We start from the raw sequence: 12,954 nt of genomic DNA on the forward strand, positions 1-12,954 counted from the left end.
AACAAAAAAAACAACGTGTGGGTTTAGCACCTAAATTGGGTTTGGAGACAACTTCCTGTATGTGTGGAGATGTCAATATATGACAAAACTGTAGAACATTTAATGAACAGTCATGTAGAAGCTTTTATCATGTCATTGTATCCTATTTGTGCAACAAGCCGATTCATTGGAAGGGACCTCTGAAAGATTGATTGCAGCACAATTTGAGACTCTTTAGGTGTTTAATCACTGTTGATCCCCTTCGTGCCATGTTGCAGGGATGCAGCTGCAGCCAGACAGCCCACAGTGGATTACTCGGCCGTTAATGACCACTGACTTGTCTCGGCCGTGAACGCGCGCTCCGCGAGCCCCGGTCATTGCTCTCCGCGCTGCATGCGAATCCATGGTCGCTCCCTGCGATCCGCTGCGCGCAGCCATCCCTGCCCCCGCCGCCGCCGCCGCCGATCAGTTGTCTTGCAGAGCATGCAAGTCTGCACCCCCACCGCTGTATCCTCCACTCCAGAAAAGAGCCGACGGAAAGACGTGTCTCTTTTATTACTATTAAATATTATTCATCTGATTTCATTGCGCGCAGCTGTTTTTTTCTTTTTTCTTTTTTGGCTACATCGGGCACTGTCTCCGCCGCGGAATGGATTGCTCCGTCTGATTCCAGCAATCCGGTGGCATGTTGAACCGGAGGCTTCCAGCCTGCCACCTCCGTTAGTTCTCAGACAGCGCAAAGAAAACTATTCAGTGAACAAGTGCGTGCGGCAAGCGCCCGGCGGCTCAAATCGAGGAATCGGAGGAGGGGTTTGGGAGGTAGGAAAAGAAAAGTTGGAAGTTGAAGAAAAGGAGGATTATGCGGTGAGTGCCGCACATTTCCGCGAACAGGTACGTCACATTTTTTTAAAAAACTATATTTCTATGGAAACGATGCTTACGCACCGCTTGTTTGTATGCCGCTCTGTGGTCTCACATGACCGCAGCGGGGGGGGTTTCTCTGACAGAGCGCAGAGCCGTGACATTGAGGTGCCTTTCATCGGAAGAGCAGCTGTGGTCCCTCCTGCGGGTATCCGCTGCGCTCGCATGCGGACGCAGAGGATTTCCTCGGCCGGCGTCTGCGGCGGAATAATGTGTCAAAAGTGGCAAGAGAGTGGAAAGTAGGCGCAGCTGAGTTTTCGTTTGCGTCTGTTCCGCGCAACATTTCATCACACGGAATATGTGAGGAGGCGCAGGATGAGTAATTCCAGAGCGCAGCTTTCTCTAAAAGGGTCAAGGTGTTCCGTGAGGCATGCCTTGCGTCCGACGGTCTACTATTGCATCGCATGCGTCCTTCAGTCGTTCAATCCCTGTCCAGCTAAATGTGCTCAAAAAGAATGTTTTGTTTAATAATTTATCGTGTGGATCTATAGGTTTGAATCGGCAGATTGCAGTGGTGGTTCTTGTGTAATTGGCGCCCTGGGCAATACTCCCTTCCCCCCTTAGCCCACCCCAAACACAACTAAACACACGAGGGAGCTCCTTCCGCAGCAGCAAATATAAAAACCGCACGGAACATTAGGAGATAAAACATATCGATGTGCTGTTTTTTTTAAACTAGATAATTAGATATTTATTTTAGATAAATAACTTGAGCCAAGCAATAATCCTAAGGATATATTTGTAGGGACTTTTTTTACTCGCTTGTTCTGTGGGTTTTCAGTCAAGAACTGAAATATTTATGCTGCTGATGAAAGTTTTGACATCAAAATACTTACTAAAATTGTTAATAATAATAAAAAACTAGTGCTGAGGCTTATAATCCTCTTAAAAGTCAAAGTTTATGCTTTACGTTAGCATTCTCATTCCCTTCATTAGCTTCTTGAAAGATGTTCATGAGAAATGCTGAAGCAAAAAGGAGATAAATGTGAATTTATAAAAAAATTTTAATTCTGCTTTAGCTAGTATGGACACAGATGAACAGGTGCAAAGCGGAACCTGGACGTCGTACACCTCATCGCCCGTGTGTTGTATCTCTGGGTAGAAATTGCTCGGATACTCATCCGACATCGGCGTGAACGCGGGATCCGCTGCGCGTTCTTGACTTCCTTCTCGCCCTGGCAAAGCCGTCGTTCACCTCTTTGCAATATGTTGCATGCGTCATTTAGTTTTTCTTTGCCCTGCCTTGTACTCACTGTGAAACGTTATAGAGTTATTATGTGGAGTTAAATCACACATGAAGGCTGTGCAGATGTGCCTGTTTTGCTCCGCTTTTGATTTATTTCCTCCAGTACGTGATCTAAGTTTTCTCTCTCTCTCTCTCTTTCTCTCTCTGGTGACACTGAGAAGCAGAAAGCCACAGCCCAGCTGGCATCCCCCTCTCCTCTACCCCCTCTTTCCCCATAAGCTGCAGTAGAACATAACACTGCGGGACACCGTTAAATCTGGGATGAATATTCATTGATCATATGTATGTGCATCTTCCTTCTTCCAGGATATATTGCCACACGCAAGCATAAGGTTTTAGGAATCACGAGGGAGGAAAAGAAGAAGGAAAAAAAAAACGGAAAAACTTTTGCCGGGATGCATGGTGTCAGAGGCTGAGGCCCACACACCAGCTGTAGACGCTAGAGCCTGGCAGCCATTGGCACCTTGTGACACGCAGACACACAGATGCCACGAAGATCTTGATGAGACGCCCCACTGACATTCACACTTCAATCTTGCTGGAACACTCTTTCCTCTCTCTCTCTTTCTCTGCGTCCCCTTTATCTCTTCCTCCACCTTGAGCTCTCTTCAAGCCAGTCTGCGCTTGTGTGATCTCTAACTCCCTTTGATGGCACCTTCCCTCACCCCCCTTTCTTTCCATACCTTCATGTTGAACTTTTGAAAGAGCTATAGGAATCAAAATGGAAGCGAAAAGCTCTTAAGATTTGCATGCTGGGAGATTTTTAAACACACGCAAATGGAAACAAATGTTGCTCTCTAGCCATATGTCCTGTCCAAACTTGGCCACCTCCCGCTTTGTGTCTTTTTTTCCCCCCTAATCAGCAAGGTGTGCTAATCATGGCGGGCGGTGTGCTGTGTGTGCATATGCAGACTTAAGTGCTAATAGGAGCTCACACTAGAGAGCAGCAGGCCGTGTCAACCGCAATCTCCAGACAATCCCTCAGGGTGTCCTATTTGGCACTCGCACACGGACGCAGACACACTCACACACATATATGCGCTAATGGGGCCGCTATGTTTAGACTTGACTTAAAAACCCCGAGCGCTACGGGTTCATGTCTGAGCTGGACATTCACAGTTGATAAACAGGATTACCTTAAATGCTGCAGATCTTGTATGTCCTCAGAAGGTGCTTGTTCTTGTAACGTTCCTGTCAGGTATCTTTTCTTTGCTGTCTTTTTGAGCAAGTTCTGATTTTCGGTTTTCATTCAGGCCTGAGCCAGAAAGTTTGACCAATTTTGTTTTTTTTTTAAAGATTATATCGTATAGAAAAGAGAAAGTGCCACAGATCAGATCTTTGATTGAGGCAGTTTTGGATTCTACAAGAAATGAAGGAAGTACGAGATTTAGCCTTGCACTTTAAACATATAAAAGGTGGTTGACACATATATTTACTAAAAACGGTGGGGGATTTTAGTTTTAATGTCCTTTGATGATAATTCTAATTTTTCACGCCATTTGCCCTGCCAGGCCAATTACTGATCAGAGCGGCTGTTGCCAAAACCAGCTGATTCTGATCACTGGCCAATTGATTGGTGCGTCTCAGCTTTGCTTATTCACACACGAGTATTATTAGTCAGTGAATAGCTTTTAGTTTCAGTATTTTGTCTTTGTTTCTCTTCCTCTATGTGGGTTACATATTTATACATGCATTTTGCTGCAACACCTGTGAGGCCCGGAAAGAGGTGCATCAATCTTCATTAGGCTGAAATGAGGTTGGCCTTGCTGAATAAATGACTAGCATCCAGAAGCGCGTGTGTGTGTGCTCTGGCGTGTGTGTGTGTGTGTGTGCTCTGAGCTCTGTGGTCCACTCCGACCTGGCTGACAGATGACTGCAGTGATTTCCAGGGTTCAGCAGATTAGGGGATTAAAGACTGACGGCTTCACACAATAACACAAACGGCGCGCATGGGCATCAGCAAGCGTACACACGTCCGCACCGGTCAAACAAAGCGCACGGTCTCGCATCCAGGTCTGCCGGGGCTGCGGTCATTGATATCCGGCGTGACCCCTGTGATGTCTGTTGTCCCAAGGTGTGCGTGTGTATAATCACGGATGGAAAACAGCATTATATAAAACCTCAAGGGTCCAATTTCACTAATGCCACTTTCACAGTACAGCCATGACCTGCATTGGTGCTGAGAGCCCAGTTAATACATTTTGTCCTTCCCCATCAATTCAAAATCCACTTAGTGTTTGAAAATGAACTAGCATCGTGGGTTGAATGTTTTTTTTTTTCTTGTTTTTGATGCGGTTTTGTTGACAGAGTACAGTCAAAAGTCCCTCTTAAACACAAATTCAACCCCACTCTGATTTTTGTTTTTTTATTTTATTTTATTTTTCTTAATTCTGCCAACTGGAACTGTACTGCTCTTAGTTAATGGATGTTATAACAAAAAAACCTACTTATTTGTCGCTCAGGTGTAATTATTCGAGTGCAGAAAGGTGCCCTACATTTGAAGGCTTTGTGGGTTTTTATGTTTTGACAGGTTTGCTGCTTTTTGTGTGTGTGGAAAAAATAAACTTGCTGCATGGTGCTAACATTCGTTTTCATTTCACTTTACCTGGGCATTCCTGCAGGGTGTGAAACACAAAAAAAACTGTTGCTACCGGTGGTGCAACCATAGCAGCATAACCGAGTTTTACAATGCTTTAAATCCATCCAATTTTATTTTGGCAGCAGAATTTTTAGACGGTTTTCTTTTTTCATTTTTCTTTTTTTTTCAGCGGAGATGTTATATAGATAAAAGAAAGTAAGACTTTCCAGGAGAGCTGCACACCTGCGACTCAGAGAATTTTTTCTGTCTGCCAAGTTTAAAATCTAAATATGACTGGATTATTTTTTATTTATTTATTTATTTATTTATTTTTAAGTTTACCATTGCTGACAAACTTGTTGGCATCCCTGTAAAGATACGTTGAAAATAAAAATAAATAATAATAATTCCATCTGTTGTAGCAGCAGCATGGAAATTTCAGGCTTCTCCTTTGCTACCTCCTGCTGAGCCAACCCTGCAGGTTTTCTGTTGAAATCGGGTTTTGGGACTGAGATGGGCCAGGCTGGACTTAGGATGTGAGCCCCTGAGCTAGAGAGCGACCGTTTGGGAACGCTAGCCAAAGGAGTTTCTCTTACACATAAAATCCGACTACACAGTGATAGTTAAGAATACAATAAGTAGTTTGTCTGAAATTTGTCATTTAACATAAAAGGTTCTCCCTAAAACTTGTATGTTTTTTCATACAAGAAAATTAATCGACACATCTTGGTAACCTTGCCAGACCTGCATGTGGTGATGTAATTTATACAAATGCACCAAAAGCAAACAATCGGGTATGCTTCAATGTTCAATACATTTTGCTGCTGTTACGTTTGATGTGATTTGTGGAGAAAGTTAGGTTAAGAGGAGGCTTGACATCATTTTTTAAATATTTGCCTGATCAGTTATCTGGCAAATATACAATTAAAACACCGAGGTGATACGTTAGAATGCTGCTACTTCACATCACCGAGAATATCCTAATGTTTTATTATTATTATTATTATTGAGCATAATTTCCTTTAAACACATTAATTATTTATGTATTTTTTAAATGTGAATTTTATCTTGTATGCCTGCTACTTTGAACATCATTTTAAAGATGCAGCTTGAACAAAAATGTCTCATAATTTCAAAATTTTACAAAGGAACATTTTTTTGAATACATAAATTCAGAAGGAAAAAAAACTTGGAGCCCCCCCGTTCCTATGCTGCTTTGCCCACAGCATCACAATTTCTCTAGGAAGACTTGTTAAACCCCAAGCTTTTTGGCAGTTGCACAAATGTGGGCTTTAGAAATTGCTCGGCTCATTGTGCTTAGTGGCAATGTAAACATAAGTCCTGGGTTGATTTTGTTAAAAAATGAATATCTTTAATCATGCAATTTGTTCTCCAGTAGATTGAATTGACTCAAACTACTTTTTTCAGTGAGAGGTTATGTCTGTTTTAAGGCTTTCACTTGGAGCCAAACATTTCTCTACACATCCGGCACACTGCAGTCGCTCAGTAGATTAGCATTTCACCATTTCAAACAAAAGGTTAGATAGTGAAACATGTAGAAAAAAACCCAACTTATTGTCACTGCTAATTAACAAAGAACACTGACCTTTAAAAACAAATAAAAAGGGAGCGAGTTGAGCGAAAGCGAAAGAGTCTAATACTGTTTATACAGCTTCTATTATTGCCAGGATACGACGTTAAATAAAAAGTATTAAACTGAGCGGCACAGCTCTATTAAAGGCCACTCAGTCTGCCCACCACCTACACAGCTTTTCACAAGCTCAGGGTTTTCTTGAGCCAGATATACAATCAACCCAGTGTCATAAATCCACATCCAGATAGAAAAAGAAGAGAGAAAATCCTGCAGTAATATTGCTTCAGGATAGTAAAATGATATACATTCTGAACTCCTTGAGAGCAGATTTTGGAGAGCATGACACGCAACAGTGTCAAGAAAAGGTTTTTATTGGGATGGCCTGTAATGCAGATCAGATAACCACTTGTGCCTCGGTGTATCACTCCCCCAACCCCCTTTCATTTCCGTGTCCCATCTGTCTACTTCTCTGTTTGATCCGAGACTCCCCCTGTGTCAGATTTCAACATTTCAATCATAATTTTTCTCTTTTAAGACGGCTTGCCGGGGCATTTTCAGGAACAGCATCCTGTGGGGATTAAGAAGCCTAGAATTACAAGAACCTATTGATCACTGGGCAAATCATTTATATCATAGACATTGGTTCATTGTTAAGGAGGATCCCATACGATTAAAACGGCACGATAATCCTTGTCAAAGTTAAGTTTGTTGTGTAGTTCTGTCGTTTGTGGTCAGCATCCGAGTCCATCAAGCAAAAGTAGTTTTAAGCTACTATCATGGATCCTGAAGGTGAAGGTGAGGCCTTCGAGCCTCAACTTTATGTTAACGAGACTATTGTTTAAACAAGTAAAATAAAAGTTTGTTTCAATAGCAAACATATGTTCCAAAGCGCATCGCCAAAAAAAAACTAACAACAGTTAAATGTCAATCATCAAAAGTCAAGTCTTTATCCAAGTTGGGTTGAAGTGTACAAATTAAGCAGTTCCTAAGGTTGTGTAGATCAGCCAGTAAGTGTATCAGGTTACCTAACAACACTGTTTAGGAAAAGCATTAAGAAGCTTCCAGCTCTTTTAAACTGTGTGATGAAATGATAGTAGCACTGTGAGAACACATCAGCAGGCTGACTGTTAGCAGCTAGTGATAAAGATGCCACCTGCTTTCCAAGCTAGCAAGCTATTTCAGTTTTTTTTAAATGTCTTTGTCTCATTAAAATCTAATTTAACATATAAAATCATGTATACTTCTACTCTGCACAGAATTAGGCATACTATAACATAGTGGAAAACTGTATTAGATAGTAAAACTCACATTTATTTTAATAAATAAAAGGGCAGAATTAGAAAGTTTTCTTTAAGGATATATGGGGAGTTTTAGGATATCTATAGAGTTAGATGAGCAATACCACAATATATGGCCTGGAATATTTGAAGCTAATGATTTGTTGCCGCATGTACAGCTGAGCCCTCAGCAGCTCATAGTCCTGCCAGATTTTGAATCTGAAGCCATTTTCATTCAGAGCTGGTATTGATTTTGGGGAAAAAACAATTATCTACTTTCATGGAGATTTAAAATATATATGCATAGTTATACATGTCTCAATAATTAGTATGAAAAACATTGATTGGCATTACAGGAATACGATTAATTGCTGAGGCTCTCTATTTCCTCTGGTATTTTTGAACATCCTCCCACTGAAATAAGCTCAAAGTCTTCGAGGTTGGACGGCCTCCATTTGCTCACTTCACAAATTTTCTGTTGGCTTGAAGTCAGGGATTTGGTTGGGCCACTGTAACACATGCTCGTCAAATCAAAAGATGTATTTAAATCTAAATCTGTCAGGGCGGCGAATACTCTGGGGCTTCATTGTAATTACCTAAAAAAAAAAACATTAAATGACTTTTTATGTAAAAATGATGATCACTTTAAATTAAAAATGTAACAAATCAACATTATAGAGGAGCTTTGGTTGCATATTTTTTGTTTTTTATCGCTTGAAACAATGTTGCTCAGAAAGCCTGCCAGGACACATAGTGGTAGGAAGGAAACTAGACACAATAACCAACGTTGGATCTGAAGCTCGAAGAAGAACGATTTCACATTTTTCTGCATTGTTCTGAATAAGTCACTTTCTGGTATTTTCCTAAACAGTTTCTGAAGTCTGAAAGCAACAAACTTGTCTCCAGTCTGTCCTCCTTCCCTCCTCTCTCACACACACACACACACACACACACACACACCCTCTTGTGACCTTTGATGGCTGCATATTTTTCTTTGAAGGGGGGCTTGTGTTGCTCAAACGACCACTGAGGTTTAACGTTCTGATATGAGTGTGTATTAGCTTTGCTTTAGAGAAAGTGACGCTCGTAGAGCGCACCCTTCATCTTGGATTACTATACCCATGGATCCTGTGGGTATTTGTGTTGGAAGTGATGGTAGAGCAGGATGATATTTACTTCTTCTGTCTGACAGCTGACCGACTGGTTTTAACTCAGCCTCCTCATGGGCTCATGGCGCTTTGATATGAGCTTCTTGACAAAACCTAAGCTGAGAAAAGTGGAGTTTTTAAATCACATGCCTTTTATAAGTAGAAAATATGCTTCTGAATAGAGGGTAGGAACCTCTCTGTAGGCCATATGTTTAAATTCAGTAAATACTATTGTGATGTTCAGAGTTTAAATCCTGTCTAATTTTCTTAAATATCTTTAAAAGAGACAGACTTTCTTGTAATCATTTAAAGTCCTCTTAAGCTATTAGTATCCCCTTTCTGCTAAGCTCTTTCAGATGTCTTATTGCTTTTGTGTGCAAATTTTCTGTCGAGTTCTTGTATCTGGCCATTAAACCATGTAAAATAATTACGAAAGTGAACAATTTAAGGACAAAAGAAGTGTCACACTTCAAAGAAACTACAGGAGATTGCATTATCCGAGAGTTTCACGCGCAGGAAACGCAAACATTTCAGCCAAAAAAGTGATATGGGATACGAGTTAGCTCCTGGCCATTGCCTTCCTGTGCAATTCTGCTAGTTTCAAATCTCTCCTCACAGCTCAGTCTGTCCTTTCTCCCATTGAAGTAGATTCCTACAATTTCACCAGGGCCAATCGGCAAACAGAAGGAGAGGTTGTCATCTGTGACGTTGTATTTTGTTAATGCATTGAGACATTTTTACTTCAGCGCAGTTATGCATCTATCAGCTAATTGTATCATTTTGAAAATAGCTGCATCGAAAAAATGACTGTTGACTGGAGTGTGCCTATTGTGATCAGATTTGACTGATGAATGTTTAGCAAGAAACTACAAAGTCTGATCTTTTTCCTGTCAGTGGTAAATGTGTCACCAAGTAGCTCTCACCAGAACCTTCCGTGTTGTAGACGCCGTTACTCAGGGATGTAAAAAAAGATAATTAAAAATAAACTGAATGTCTTGAACAGGTCAAAACATGCCTTGACCTGTTTTATCTAGACTTTGAGAGAGCAAGTAGATAACAGGAAGGCTGAACCAAGTATAGCCAAGTTTCAAATGACCAGATTTGGGATGACAGTGATTGGGTGTTGCTTTTTAATGTCCATTGCTTGCAGTGCTAAAAATGTTAATTGCCTATACAAGATGTAAATATTAAACCGTATTGTACGGGTCTTGCATATGCATTGCACTCTGATATAAATGACACAGCAGGGTAGCTGCAAGGGGAAAAAATGGGCAGATCAAAGCTTTATAGATCATAAATTCATGAGCTCTGTTTTTGCCACAGTTGAAGCGTCACACTTCCTGTCAGTACGATGAGGGAAGCAACATCTCTTTTTTTAAAGACATTTTTATTCATCCCTTTCCCGAGGGATGCAATGAGACGTGGGCATTTTCTCATCTACAGTCGAGGAAGATGCGGCTTGTTGAGCCTTCCTGGTCGTTGGACAGATTTTTAGAACCAAGTCCTGAACCTTTAGCTCTTCAGCAACAGAAGTGGGGTCAGAACAGCTGCTAATGACAATTATTCATCCTTTGTAGCAGTTACGCTTGTTCGTTGTTAAGGGTGCTCTCAGGCTGTTTTCCGTAAAAATTTGCTGCAAAACTGAATCGTGGAGGATGCATAGGCATCCAGACTTGGGTACGTTCACACACACACACACACACAGAGACTTCTCTTTGCTGGTGTGGAATTACTGTGACTTTCACCATTTACAGTATTCATCTAACTTTTATTTGTGGTACCGTTTGATTCCATGCATTTCCTAACCAACAGAATAACTCAAACTCTTAGTGGCAGCCGATGTAATCAGCATATAGAAAGTGGCTTCTCTTCCTCAGTGGCTTATCTGCTCTCTCTTTCCCTTTCTGCCTCTCTTTCTAAGTAGACATGTCTAGTTACAGCCTAAAATGGCCTTGTGAAAGAGGACGCGAGTTAAGATGGCATCCCCGGAGACTTTTCAGTGGAGTAATTTAATAAACTGTGATATTTTCCCACTCCACCAGGGAAAGGGAATAGGTTCAGAAAGTAATGAAACTCAGCTGTTGAATTTTTAATATTAAAGAATCAATTTCCTGTTCTTGAACATAACCAGGTAAAGGTTCCCCCTCCTCTCACTCTCCCTCTTATGTCTCCTTTGTTACATGCACAGTTTAGCATTGATGTCCAATGAGCCTCCTGTTCTTTCGCAGAGGACGGATGTAAAGGTTTCATGCAAACGTTTGTTCACATGCCTGTTTTGGCTGAAGTCCAGACTGAAGCGTTTGAGGAGCAGCTGGAAACCTAGATTTCCCAAACAACTGTTCCTGCCAAGAAGCTGTGAGTTAGCAAGTCACTACCTAGCAAGAGCGGGCATATGTTACTGTTAATAATAAAGTCCTTCAATAACACACCGTGGGATTTCTACTGTGGTGCAATTAGGGTTTGGCAATATTTTACTTCTTAGTACTGTGCAAAGACGAACCAAAATTTAGGTCAGTGTCTCTTTGTGGCTTAAATAAAACATACAATGCTTTGCAAAAGTATTAAAAACTTGAAAGAGCAACAAAGAGTCCAGTTGAATTGTGGAGTGGAAGATGAATAATACATGATTTTTTTTTTGTTTGTTTTATAATTTATTATTATTTTTTTTTACAAAGAAAAACCTGGAAAAGTGTGACATGTTTTCCATTTTCAACTCCAATCGCCCAGTGACGTCTGGAGATGAACATTAGCCCACCTACCTCTTGACCCTGCAGCTAGAAGCAGGAATGGACAATGAGCGCAAGGATCTTTTCTAGTGTAAAAGTCGGACAGAGAACCAAGCACTTAAAAACTTTTTCTCTTTTTTTCCTGTTGCACTTTCCTAATATCAAAATATTTACAAGCTAATATGAAATGAAAGCAAGCAGTGGAAACTAGATATTTATTTATTTGCTTTTGCAGTAATTGCTACTTTTATTCTGAGCGGCCTTTCAGTCTGTGCCAGTCCAGAGATTTTATGTCATTTTCCACTGCTGTTATTGCCAGCATCCTCACAAAGCCTATACATTTTATTAGAATAGGGACACCTTTATATTTGTCACATCTCTCTTTCCTGAAACATATGACTTGGCATTCCATGCTGTTAATACTTGCCTACAATTGTTTGAACGCATTCAGGCATCTTGAAATTTTACCCAAGATTGAACAAAGTTTGTGGAAGTCCGCAATTCTCTTCTCGATGTCTTGATTGATTTCTTTAGATATATTTTTTTACCATGTTAGAGGAGGAGACAATGTGTTTAAGGTTTTACCCTGAAATGCATCCACATGTGTTCCTTCATTTAGCTCATTTATTATTAATTGTTATTCACAGGGTTTCTGCAGTGCATTAAAAGGCATAAAAAAATTATGGTCAAATTTAAGGCCATAAATGGCATTAAAAAGCATTAAATCTGATTCTCAGTGACATTCAAAAATTGTTGTTAGTTTTCAAAAGAAAATGCAATGAGTTCAGCTTTTCTGAATTGTTCAGCCAGACTCCCTCACTGGGGAATTGATAAATTATTGCCAGGAATGTAAATTTGCATAATACACTGAATCATTTTTGGTAGAGCACGTTGGCGGGAAATCGCAAAAACACGAGCAGCAGAGAAAATGGGTAAATGCAAATTTCAGCCAAAGTGAATGGGAGATGAGTTATTTAGGGAATGGCTGCAGCCTGTTGATGGCAAAGTGGTTATAAAGAAAATGAAGCTTCTGACAATGGGGGTCAATACTCTGAGATCACACATGCAGTCTGACGAATGGGTTGTAACAAGGAAGAACAGCCAAGTCTGTCCAGTTGCTTTTCCGTATCCAAGGGAGCGTCTTTAAATACAACCGAGACGCCATGAGCAGCGCCGCTGCAGTCACCATCATGTCCATCGGATCCGTCAAGAAGAGAAAATCAGGCGATCTTCGCTCTTCTTATGCACAGAATGAGATGTATAGCCCGAGCGCTGGCTTCAGCTGTAATTTTAGATAAACAAAATGAAGTCACCATGCCACACACAGATTTTAAAATAATCTGCATGGCTTTTTAGAACCTTATATTTGAACGTATATATAACCTATTCATAAAAGCAGTTTCTGAAGAACATAGCTGACATTTATTTCATATCATGACACATAGATGTTGTTTGTATATGTTTCCAGCTTCGATTAGCCTGTCT

The 12,954-nt window shown here is 40.7% G+C and overlaps 1 protein-coding gene across 2 annotated transcripts in view; it reads left to right on the top strand.

Annotated features, from left to right (window-relative positions):
- Positions 1-372: 372 nt before the first annotated feature.
- Positions 373-12,954, top strand: part of tenm2a (teneurin transmembrane protein 2a) — a 282,137-nt gene continuing 269,555 nt past the window's right edge. The window contains exon 1 of one of the 2 annotated variants that reach the window (XM_028008949.1): positions 373-870. The gene's annotated coding sequence lies outside the window, so the exon portion shown is untranslated. The remainder of the gene's footprint in view (positions 871-12,954) is intronic. The other variant, XM_028008947.1, reaches the window with a different exon arrangement.

This window comes from Xiphophorus couchianus, chromosome 23 (genome assembly GCF_001444195.1).
Source record: "Xiphophorus couchianus chromosome 23, X_couchianus-1.0, whole genome shotgun sequence".
Classification (NCBI taxonomy): domain Eukaryota; kingdom Metazoa; phylum Chordata; class Actinopteri; order Cyprinodontiformes; family Poeciliidae; genus Xiphophorus; species Xiphophorus couchianus.